General features: G+C 50.2%; 2 pseudogenes across 2 annotated transcripts in view; one reads left to right on the top strand and one right to left on the bottom strand.

Moving 5' to 3' along the window:
• Positions 1-12,254, bottom strand: part of LOC309799286 (centrosomal protein of 78 kDa-like) — a 659,089-nt pseudogene that overhangs the window by 446,254 nt on the left and 200,581 nt on the right. The window lies entirely within an intron of this gene.
• On the top strand, positions 32-11,936 carry LOC309800920 (dipeptidase 2-like; annotated as a pseudogene). The gene is made up of 10 exons: positions 32-156; positions 261-444; positions 771-940; positions 1,202-1,321; positions 1,545-1,686; positions 1,988-2,057; positions 2,178-2,354; positions 2,734-2,814; positions 7,695-7,717; positions 11,774-11,936. The product of its transcript is annotated as a dipeptidase 2-like (transcript).

Below are 12,254 nucleotides of genomic sequence, written 5' to 3'. Positions count from 1 at the left end.
GGAAGAGGGGCAGGGGTGGAGGGAACCCACGATGGGAGGCGAGTGGGCTCTCCGCAGAGGCCAGCTTAGCCCGCAGGAGCTGCCTGTGAGCAGGGGGCGGGAGGGCACTGCTGCCCTGTGGCTTCTGGGCTTGCCGGATCGCGGCTCTCTGCGAGGGTCCTGAGACTCTGTATCCCCTCCCTCAAACCGCCCCCCTCGCGAGGCCGCGACGCTGGGTGCCCTGTGTCGACAGGCAGAACCCCACTGCCCGCCCCTCTCAGACCCGCCTCTGCCCGCCTCGATGGTCCCCGCGCACTCAGCCAGCGGCCTCTGCTGTGTCTGCTGCTCCTGCTGGGTCTGCTGCTGCGGCCGGTTACCCGTGAAGACCACGCCGGGCACCTCCAGAACCCCAAGTCCGCGGGAGCGCACGCGGGCCCTGATGCGGGACTTCCCGCTTGTGGACGGGTGGCTGCAGTGTGTGCCGGCTGCTGGGGGCCGCTGGGGGCCTAGCCTGGCCCCGGGCAGGGCAGGAGGTCCGGAGCATGCAGAGCTAGTGGGGAGGCTCCCTCCCACCACCCCTGGATGTCCTCTCCATCATCTATGGATGCCCTTCCCCTTCTCTGTCATCCCCTCCCTGGTGGGAACCCCTCAGCCCAGGCCTCAGCTGCTCCTAGTATAGTCTGTGTGACAGTGGGAGGTGGGGGACCCACAGGCTGGCCCAGGCCAGGCAATGTGTCCTGCCTCATCCCAAGACCTAAGGAGCCCACCTATTTGCCTTGACCTCCCTCCAGCCACAACGACATGCCCCTGGTCCTGAGGCAGTTTTACCACCACGGGCTACAGGATGTTAATCTGCGCAATTTCAGCCATGGCCAGACCAGCGTGGACAGGCTGAAAAATGATCTCGTGGGTGCCCAGGGACACACAAGGTGCCACCATGGCTGCTGGGGAATGTGGGGCAGTTTGGGGGCCTCAGAGACCACAGGTTAGTCACATTGGAACTAAGTTACCATAGTGACCTAGAAAGTGCCATGCCATGGATGCTGGGGGAACAGGGGTCACAGTGAGCCAACCTGACGGGCATCCATGTACCACAGGAAAAGCAACGCATTACATGGGACTTCTGGGCACACTGAGTGTTGTGCCAGCTGAGGAGGCTATGAGAAGCCCAAGGAGCTCCAAAGCCCAAACTAAGCCCTTGCCTTCCCTCAGTTCTGGTGAGCCTGCGTCCCATGCCGGACCCACGAACGCGATGCTGTGCGCCTCACCCTGGAGCAAGTTCACCTCATCTGCCCCATGTGTGCCTCCTATTCTGAGCTGGAGCTTGTGACCTCAGTTAAAGGTAGCCGGGGGACTTCCCTGGTAGTCCAGAGGTGAAGACTCCACGCTTCCACTGCAGGGGCCTCGGGTTGGATCCCCGGTGGGGGAACTAAGAGCCCTCATGCTGCGTGGCACGGCCAAAAAAACAAAACAAAATGGTAAAGAGACTGGTCGTGGTAGGTGTTAGGGACTTCAGTTAGCTACCCCTGCCTCTGAAAATGATCATCTGACCTACCTGCCCCCAGCTCTCAACAATACCCGGAAGTTGGCTAGCCTCATTGGTGTGGAGGGCGGCCACTCACTGGACAGGAGCCTCTCCATCTTGCGTACCTTCTATGCGCTGGGTGTGCGCTACGTGACACTCACCCACACCTGCAACACGCCCTGGTGAGCACAGTGCAGATGGTAAGGGCCCAGTGAGGCAGGGATCTGCCCAAGATCACGCTGGGGCCCAAAGCAAGTTTATCCCTGGGATCCAGCCCTGAACCTGGGGTTGGGAGGGGAATGGAGGTTTGCAGAACAAGACTGAATCCCCAGAAGGGCCCTCCTACTGCCAGGCACAGCCCAGTTTGGGTCCCTCCTCTTGCATCAGGGAGTTGCAGGTGTAGACGGTTCGACACAACCTCTTTCTACGCTCTTGTAGCCAAGTCATGGCCACCAGTCAGACTGCCTCCTGGCCATCCTGCAGAGCACAGAGCTCAGCAAAGGGTATCCACCCCTTCTACAGCAATGTCAGTCGGCTCACCAGCTTTGGCGAGGTAAGGACCCGGCTTCCATACCCTGCCCCACATGAATGTACAGCCCTGCCTGTTCCCTACAGATAAATACACACAAGATAAATGCAGCCCTCATGCCCTCTCCCCATCCTGTCCCTGCAGAAGGTGGTGGCAGAAATGAACCGCCTGGGCATGATGGTGGACTTGGCCCATGTCTCGGATGCTGCGGCACGGCGAGCCCTACAAGTGTCACAGGCACCTGTCATCTTCTCCCACTCAGCTGCCCGGGGTATGTGCAAGAACACTCGCAATGTTCCTGATGATATCCTGCAGCTTCTGGTGAGAGACTGCCCTGGCCCTCAAACCTAAAGCAAGAGATTCAAACCAGGAGCCCTTGAACCTGAGCCTCTTCTCCCTCCATTTCCTCAAACGCCAGGTTAAATATCTTCTGCCCCCAAAACCCACGGTCCACAGCCCCTGAACTCTTCAGCCCTAGGTGGGGGTCTAGGTGGTAAGATACTCCTCCAAACCCGGAAACCCAGGGCCAACACACCACCCAGACCAGGGCTGCGGCTCCTCCATTCACACAAACCCAGAGAGGAGATGACTCTGACCTCACAGCCAGGGCTGAACACCTTCCTCACAGGGGCCGAGAGAGTGAACAGGCAGCTGGCTGTGCTGGGGGCCAAGCTGACTGGCCACGGGTCCGCCCCTACAGAAGAAGAACGGTGGCATCGTGATGGTGCCCTTGTCCGAGTGGGTGCTGCAGTGCAACCCGTTAGCCAACGTGTCTACTGTGGCAGGCGAGCCTCACCCTGGGCTCTCTGAAAACTCGGATTTGGAGCTGAAGCTGGGTCCAAATTTAGGGAGGACTTCAGAAGAGCCCCAGTGGTTTGACCCACCTATTGGCAATAGGTACAGCACCCAAAAACCCAAGAATGGACAGTACACAGCACCTTGGTGCCATGTGGAACTGGAGCCACAGAATCAAAACTGCGATACGGATGGGTATCAGGGAGGCTGTCAGACACTGCTTTATGTCAAACACATAAAGAAAATATCCACTATCAGAACCGTTGGTTGACTGACTTTTTTTCACATCTTTCTGACAAAATTCGTGAAGTTGTGAGTACCACAAGCGTCATTACACTTCTGTTCAAGATGTAATCTCAGGCTCACAATCACTGTTTAGCTTCTGTATATTGCAGTGTACATAAAGGTCTGTATTAGTCTGGTTGGGCTGTTATAGTGAAATACTATAGACTGAACGACTTCCACAGCAGAAATTTATTTTCTCACAGTTCTGGAGGGTGGAAGTCCAAGATTAAGGTACTGAATACCATAAGAATTGGTTTCTGGTGAGAACAATCTTCCTGGCTTGCTGACGGCTGTCTTCTTGCAGTGTCCTCACACGGCCTTTCCTCTACGAGCAGAGGGAGAGAGATCTCTGGAATCTATTCCCCTTCTTATAAGGACACCATCAGTCCCTGTCAGATTATTACCTCACCCTTATGACTTCAGTTAACTTCAGTTACCTCCCTAAAGGACCTATCTCCTATCTTCTACAGTCAACTTAGGAGGGGCTTCAACATATAATTTTTCGGGGGACACAATTCAGTCCATAACAACAACTTAAGATAGCTTTCTCTGATTTTCAGTCTTTCACTAATACCTCCCTCTTTGTCTACGAGTTATTCAAGTTTCCTTAAATTTTTTTTTTAATTTTCTTACATTATCCCTTCCCTTTAAATGCTGTCTTCACTTCTTAATTGGCATTTCTTGCAAATGAAGGCACCTTTCCTCACAATATATTGATTACTCTCCCCACTGTAACACAGCGTCTTCTCCCATGACTTTCCTGAAGTGGTTCCACTTTTGTTCATAAAAGTTTAGCCATCCAATCAGACGCTTTATTTTCAGTTCCCATAGCATTTTGCCTTTGGGAAACAACTGACTCCATTAGATGGTGCTTCTTTTAAAACTACCTTCCTTTATGTTTTATAGCAATCTTATGATTTCTGTTGGCATACCACCTAGCTTCTTTCTGATCATTCTTTTTATTTTTAGTTTTCAGTTGTTTCTCTCCTCACTCCTTAGCGTCAGATACTACATACAGTTGGCCTTCTTCTCATCTCTTATATACTCTCTCTCTTACTCCAGCAGCTTTGTTTACCATTTAATATATTATCTGCCAGGCGCCTTCCATCTGTTACCAACATCTCTCCCTCTTTGTCATTTCAGCCTTCGCTATGCTCTCTGAGCTCTCACAGGCAGATCTATTGAACACAGGAATCTCAGTGGAAAATACGAGTACGTTATTTCTCTACTGAGTAAAGCCCTTACAGATCACATGGTCCTGATCCATCTTGCAGCCACCTCATCTGGACTATTTGACCTCCCATGTCACAATAGCAGAGGACCAGACAAGAGGGACACTGGCTCCTAATGACCTCAGCTCAGAAGTGATACACTTGATTCTGCTTCTTTGCCACTGGCCACAACGAATCAAAGGAAAACAGTTGAACTACAAAGGAGGATGAAAAATGTAGATAAGCACATAGGATATTTGATGAGTGCTATCTCGAGGTGACATCACCTCCCATCAAACTTTTATTTCACAGAGAAAACACAGACTATAAAGCAAAAACACCCCAAACTACCTTCTTCTCTTTACGTCCAAGAAGAGCTTTTCGACATAGTGTATAAATACCTAGTCTCACTTCCTCAGTATCTTCCATTCATTTTCCCACCTCATTGGTATTGTTAAGGTTTTCCTCTTTAGCGATTGTATTTTGGCCCCCTCCCATTAAAAAGCTGCCTCCCTCCCATTAAAAATTACTCTTGCTTGATGCCAAGTAATTCTCTAGTTACCTTTTCTCTCTTCCTAATTTCACAGTGCAGTTTATCAAAACTTGTATTTATTCTCATTGTCTGTATTTTCTTATCTTTATGTACCTCGTGACTCACACAATTTTGCTCTTTTCTTCTTACTTATCTGCACTGGAATTGCATTCACCAACATTTAGTTTGTGATTAAACTGAGTGAATATTGTTTGGTCATTCTGTCACCTTTCAGCAATAGTTGATTTTGTTGATCAAACTTGGCATCTCAGAAAAATCTTTCACCTTCACAACAGTAGCATCTTAACCTGCTACTTCTTCCTCCTGCCTCTGGACATCCTTATCTCTTTCACTGGGCACTCTCACTCTGCCCTCTGCCAAGAGATGTGTATTTCTCAGAAGCTCTCTTCTGCCCTTGATAGATGGTCTCATCTACTCTTGTGATTCCAGCCACCATATATATCACAGATCTTGACCTAAAACTTACATCTCTCTCTCCTGAGTCTCTTACAAACTTAACTAATTGCCAACTGAACAACTCTGCCCAAGTATAACATGGACACTTAAAATTAATTATGTGATGTTACTGAACGATTAATTTTACCTTCAATACTTAACTTCCACTATTCATCTCTCTACATCATTTAGACCACCACTATTTGTACACTTGTCCAAGTTGGATACTGGGGGAACACTCAAGACTCTGGACTCTGACAACCCTCAGAATGGGAGAAAATAGTTGCAAACGAAGCAACTGACAAGGGATTCATCTCCAAAAAATATAAACATAAATAAATTTGTAAACTATATAAGCAACTCATGCAGATCAATATCAAAAAAAACAACCCAATGAAACAATGGACGGAAGACCTAAACAGACATTTCTCCAAAGATGGCCAACAAACACGTGAAAAGATGCTCAACATCACGAATTATGAGAGAAATGCAAATCAACACTACAAGGAGGTATCACCTCACACCGGTCAGAATGGCCATCATCAAAAAATCTACAAACAATAAATGCTGGAGAGGATGTGGAGAAAACGGAACGCTCCTACACTGTTGGTGGGAGTGGAAATTGGTACAGCCACTAGGGAGAGCAGTATGGAGGTTCCTTAAAAAAACTACAAATAGAACTACCATATGACCCAGCAATCCCACTACTGGGCCTATACCCTGAGAAAACCAGAATTCAAAAGGAGTCATGTACCAAAATGTTCATTGCAGCTCTATTTACAATAGCCAGGAGATGGAAACAACCTCAGTGTCCATCGTCAGATGAATGGATAAAGAAGATGTGACACACATATTCAGTGGAATATTACTCAGCCATAAAAAGAAACGAAATTGAGCTATTTGTAATGAGGCGGATGGACCTAGAGTCTGTCATACAGAGTGAAGGAAGTCAGAAAGACAAAGACAAATACCGTATGCTAACACATATATATATATGGAATTTAAGAAAAAAAATGTCATGAAGAACCTAGGGGTAAGACAGGAATAAAGACACAGACCTACTAGAGAATGGACTTGGGGATATGGGGAGGGCGAAGGGTAAGCCATGACAAAGTGAGAGAGTGGCATGGACATATGTACACTACCAAACGTAAAATGGATAGCTAGTGGGAAGCAGCCGCATAGCACAGAGAGATCAGCTCGGTGCTTTGTGACCACCTAGAGGGGTGGGATAGGGAGGGTGGGAGTGAGGGAGATGCAAGAGGGAAAGATATAGGAACTTATGTATAACTGATTCACTTTGGTATAAAGCAGAAACTAACACACCATTGTAAAGCCATTATACTCCAATAAAGATGTTACAAAAAGAACACTTGTTTTTTCTTTTGTTTTGTTTTTTGTTTTTTTGTTTTTTACCTTTTAGTTTAAATTTTAGTTCCTGCCCCCAAACATCCATTAAGTCCCCAGGAGAAGGAAAAGGGGATGTGACTAGCAATAGAGAGAAACTTCCTTCACAACAATGGCCATGGCAAGCTTAGGCACTTTTGGTGAAATCTCTCTGGGAAGTACTGGCAGAGGAATAAAAGGCAAACTGACACAGAAGTATTGCCTGGTGTGCATTTCCAGGCTCTGCCTTCTTTCTCATGTCTTGGCGGCAGGTGGAGGAAGAGGAGAAAAGGTTAAACTTTTGTATCAACCGGCAGAATAAGCTTATAACATCCTCTCACTACCTCTGCATGGGTTCTAGTCTCTGCAGCACTACATAAGCTTTGCCCAAAGTAATGAACAGTTGAAAGTCCAATGTAATACTTCACCAAACAACTTAAAAATGCTTGCACACTGGAAAGGATTCAGTTGCGGAGAACACAAATGGACCCAGAGCAACTTTTGCCAAAAGAGAATATTGTGCTAAATGTACAGCCATCGCTCTTTTCCATATGAAGAAACAGTCAGAAGGATAAAAGAACTTGGTCAAAAATCACACAAGTAAGTAGGACAGAATCTGGTCTGTCTGTCATAAGGGTTGTGTTCTTTAACCACCAGGCTAGCTTTTCCCAAACCTGATTCATGCACAGAATAACTATACACCTCTGTTTGCCTTGAATATTCCCTGTTTATACGTATGCCTGCTGCAGTTTTTAATATTGCCCACTTTGACTCCCCAAAGCAACCAAGAACTCACAATAATTTGGTCACTCTATCCATGGACCACTGTGGTGGGACTGCCCAGGAAGCTTAAAAGTGCAGCCTCCCGAGCCCTACTCCAGATCTAGATAAGTTTTCTTAGGGTTGGCTCAAGAATCCAGGTACAAGTCTTTCTCGGTGCTTTTGTGAGTCTCTCGCTCTCGTAAGTTAATAAACCGTTTATTCCGCCTTCCCCAGATGCCCAGCCAGGTCCTGTTAAGGTAGGAGTCCCCCCGCCACATCACAGGGATGCTCCCAGTCAAGTAATCTCTGGAGCCGTGGAGAATCTGAATGGTCTCATGCTGGCCCACCTGCCATGACAAACCTCCTCCAGAGCATTCCCTTTCACAGTTTACATTCTACCACTCCCAAAGGCAGTCCGCTCCAATGAGGCCTGACTTCGTCTGTCCTAACGTGTACCCGCTGATTCAAGCAGTTTAGGAAGAGAAGGTGCTGTGCTTCTCAACCACGGTGGCCCAACCTCTAAAATGGTAGTCGAAGCAGTCTCTACCTCCTGGGAACAACGCCTCTGCAACAGCCCCATTAAACGAATGTCCCATCTTTGCTTTTTCAGGGTGGGGGTCGGGCAACAGGGAGTCCCCCTCCTAAAGAAGGTTCTCTCTCATTGCCACACTATCAGAGGCTGCCCCAAATGTGCTTGCTTCCTGTGGGCCTGATCAGGCTAAGGGCAGAGTTGTCTCTTTCCTTCTCTGAGGCGGACCAAATCGTCTGAGTAACACCTCTTCACACTGTTGACCATGTTTCTCACGGGGGCTGCTGCTGAGTCTTTATCTCATCCTTTCATGGTGGAGAGACAGAGGATTCTAATGACTTTTACTTCTAGGGGAGAGGGGCCTGGAGTGATTATGTTGTCATTTTGTATTATGTCCTTTTGTCATGAATTTGTTTTCAATTTCATGTTCAAATGGGCCCACCATTCCCACTTTGTGAGGTCATTCAGCACCCGCATTTTGCACCTTTAACATCTCTCTCAGTATCACTTGGAAATGTTTGAAATGGCAGGAGCTTGTCCTCATATTCCTATCAGCTGTAAACCCGGAGCCCCGACATGAACCTAACCATTGAGCAGAACACCTCTCCACTACCTGTGTACCACTGCGAAGGCCCCTTAACCTCTTGGTTTCTTTAAGTCCTCAGTTGTAAAAATTTCAGGGTGCGATGAATTTATATTGGGGGCAGGACAAGGTCGAGAAGAGTGTGTCTTTGCTTTTATTCTTCCAAACTGGAATGTCTTCCCTCTCTTCCCCATGGGTCCAAATCTCACTTGTCCTTCAGGCCCACTGCAAAGGAGCCTTCCCTGATTCCCCTGTCCACACAAATCTCTGCCTCTTAGGCTAAGTGCCATACAACCTAGCTGTCTCTTACCTTAATCTTGCCTCTCAAGCCAATCACAGAATGTGGGTCTCTCTTGCCCTCCTGTGGCCCCTGGGGCTGTGCCAGACCACCAGCACGCCCCACCTGGGGTGTCTACTAGACTACGGCATTGGTGGGGAGGCCCAGCTGTGAGGGGCCAGGCAGAGTACCTCTGCCTCTACCCTGTTCTCCTCCAAAAAACTGCCCCTCCTCCTGAAGCCTGCCCCTCAAGTCACAGGTTCCATATATGACCTCAGTGGGTAGTGATGCCCTCACAGGCCTTCTCACAGATTCCACGGTAACAGATTCCATGGTAACTGACAACCAAACAGATTCGTATCTGGTGGAGGACTGGTAGGGAAGTTTCTCTGACTATCAGAGACAATGTCTGACTTCATAGGCTATATATACTCAACCCTGTGCTCTGTTCCCTGGCTGGGCAGTGCAGCAGGTACACCCAGACCGGCCACCTCCACAGGAGGTATGGGATACAATCCACCTCACCTGGCTGGCACATGTTTTTGTGGGGCCTGCCAACTATGTACAACTGAGCACACTCCCACATGTAAGTAATACCAGTGACCTGGGACACCTTCAGGGACCCACAGGGCTCACTGCTGAGGACAAGTGAAAGGTCATCCCTGGACAAGTGTGCAGGACGGTTCTAAGCTTTATAATGTAGCCTTCCCCTTTGGGCTACAGGATGCTTCCATTCAGACCCTTTCCTGAATGGCCTCTTAGCAAAAGACAAGTGCATTTTTGTTGGCAAACGGTAAATGGAGCAGTTTGAGGAACAGGGCCACAATTAGAAGCACACCTTCAAACCCAGGCACCTCTGTGCTGTCATGCAGACATCTCTATCGGTCCTCTCAGACACATCCCATACTGAGTTGCTGAGTACTCGGGGACAGGGTGGTGCCATATTGATGGGAAGACCGGAAGAATGAAGGGGGGGGTGATGAAGTGCTAATGAGACGGGAGGGCTGAGGAGATGGTGTCCCAGGAGGCTGCGTTGATGTGAGCCTAGACTTGGTACCCAGACCCCGGTTCTGAGTCTCCTGATCACTCTGCCTCAGTATTCAGCCTTGTTCTAATCTAGATAAAAGTACCAGAGGGCTAGAGTTCAGTGTGGTTGAAACAGGCGGTATAACTGGGGCCCAAGAGGGGTTGCCAAGGTGAGAGGGGTTCTTAACAAATTTGTATTAGATTATTTCTTTCCAAAACTTGAAAGACATTTCCATTAAAGCCTCAGAAGTGACAGACTGCAAGAAATGTTTTCTCTGTTGTGGAAGGGAGAGATGGAGAGGATCATGAGTGCAATTTCTTTCGGGTTCTACTGTTTTCCCTGGAAACGGTGAAGAGACTTCCTCATCTGCTGCAGCCGTAGGCGCTAGGGATTGCTTTTGCAGCCAGTGTCCCTTCTCTAGGGACTCATAGAGGTGATGGGCCAAGGCTGTGTTTTGGATGTCAAGTAGATTAAAGGTCTTCAGCCAGAAACTGGGAGAGACATGAGAGGGGGAAATTGTGGCAGGAGACTGTGCACAGCACAAGTGACTGATCAGTTCTGATTTTCTTTGCAGCAGCAGTGGCTCCCGTTTGTCCTCCCACACCCGGGCACTACCATGTCCTCTACCGAGGGTGTGGAGAAACGCAGTTGGGCTGGCATGGGGAGACATACTGCCTGGTTGGTGGCTACCGGGCCTACGGGGATGTTCCTTTGGCCCCACCAGCAAAGGTGGAAGCAGTGAAGCCAGTCCCCAGACGTGCGCCCAAACGAAAGCACTCTTCAGAAAGTTCGGACGAAGAGCTGGGCTGCTCCAGACCCAAAAACCGGCGATTGGAGCATGGTGGACCTGCTCCCTGAAGCAAGAACAGGATGGAGAGTCAAGCAGCATGCACCCTGCCCCGAGGTTCACATGCTCCTTTACTGCCAGCCCTTTCTGTCCCCAGTGGGGTCCCTTACTGCTCAATAAAATGTTTGTGTGTAACACATTTCTAGGGTCGCCAGTGCTCAGACTTAGGTCACTACCCCTGTGCTAGGCACTCCTGCCACCTGGGAAAGGTTCCAAAGGTGGAACAGCTCCAGGGGGTGCCAGGGATCACAGCAAAAACTTGAGAGGCTGGGGATGAAGGAGTTTGGGCACAGTCCCTAAAGCATCTCTGTGGTTGAGCTTCTGTGAGAAGGCACATCCCCAGAGAGAGAGAGAGAGAGAGAGTGAGTGAGTGAGTGAGTGTGTGTGTGTGTGTGTGTGTGTTGAGGAGAGGGGGTCTCTAGAGGAGGCAGCTAGGGGGAGGGCCTGAGGCTGGCAATGGGGAATGGCGTGCAGCCTCTGAGTAAGCACAGGCACTTAAGCCCTTGAGGTTTCTGGGAAAGCTAGAGCCACAAGGGCCACGAGATAAGGCAAGTGTAGCAGCAGAACCCAGGTGCCAGGTCTTTCCTCAGAACCTATACTTCTCCACGAGGCCGGGCCTTCCACGCTGAGGTAGGAGGGATCCTGGCCAGAAGGTCAGCCAGCAGCTCTGGGAGGAAGATTGCTGCGGTGGGGACTCTGCTGCCATGGAAATCACTTCATTTCCTTCCACTCAAATAGCCTGCTGACTGGCTTCCTGCTCTGTTGAGTAAAAGGGTCGCTGACTCTCCCCAGAAGGTCGTTCAGTTCACATCCCCAAAGTCCCTCTATTCAGGCCCTGGGGAGGTGTAGCGACTCCTGAGGGCGCTCTTTCCTGAGGCTGGCTGACAGAAGTCGGGGAGGTTCCTGATAGTTCCCAGGCGCTAGTTGAAGTCCCCAGAGAATGGTCATGCAGGTTGGGGAGTCAAGTAGGTGGAGAGAGAAGGTCGGGGGCAGAGGACCCCTTCCTGAAACCAGAGCTCACATGGTTACCCCCCACCCCCCCATTTCCAGAAACTATCTCTTCCCCCACACAAGCCCTCATGGCCCAGTCCCGGGAAACCGGGAGCCCAGAGCACTTGTGGCCACAGAGGCACTGGCACGCAGCCCTCAGGGTGGGCGGGGCCGGCTGCAGGCAGATGGGGATGAGGTGTGCTCCCGGGAGGCCTCGGGCTGAAGGTGGCCCTCTGAGAGAAGCACCCCAGCTTGGACAGGAAGGTTACAGGCCGGGGAGAGCAACCTAGGGCGCCCCCTCGGAGCAGTGGGAGTGGGAAGAGGGGCAGGGGTGGAGGGAACCCACGATGGGAGGCGAGTGGGCTCTCCGCAGAGGCCAGCTTAGCCCGCAGGAGCTGCCTGTGAGCAGGGGGCGGGAGGGCACTGCTGCCCTGTGGCTTCTGGGCTTGCCGGATCGCGGCTCTCTGCGAGGGTCCTGAGACTCTGTATCCCCTCCCTCAAACCGCCCCCCTCGCGAGGCCGCGACGCTGGGTGCCCTGTG

This window comes from Mesoplodon mirus (assembly GCF_964341445.2).
Source record: "Mesoplodon mirus genome assembly, chromosome: 3".
Classification (NCBI taxonomy): domain Eukaryota; kingdom Metazoa; phylum Chordata; class Mammalia; order Artiodactyla; family Ziphiidae; genus Mesoplodon; species Mesoplodon mirus.
This window is presented reverse-complemented; position numbering and strand designations above follow the sequence as displayed.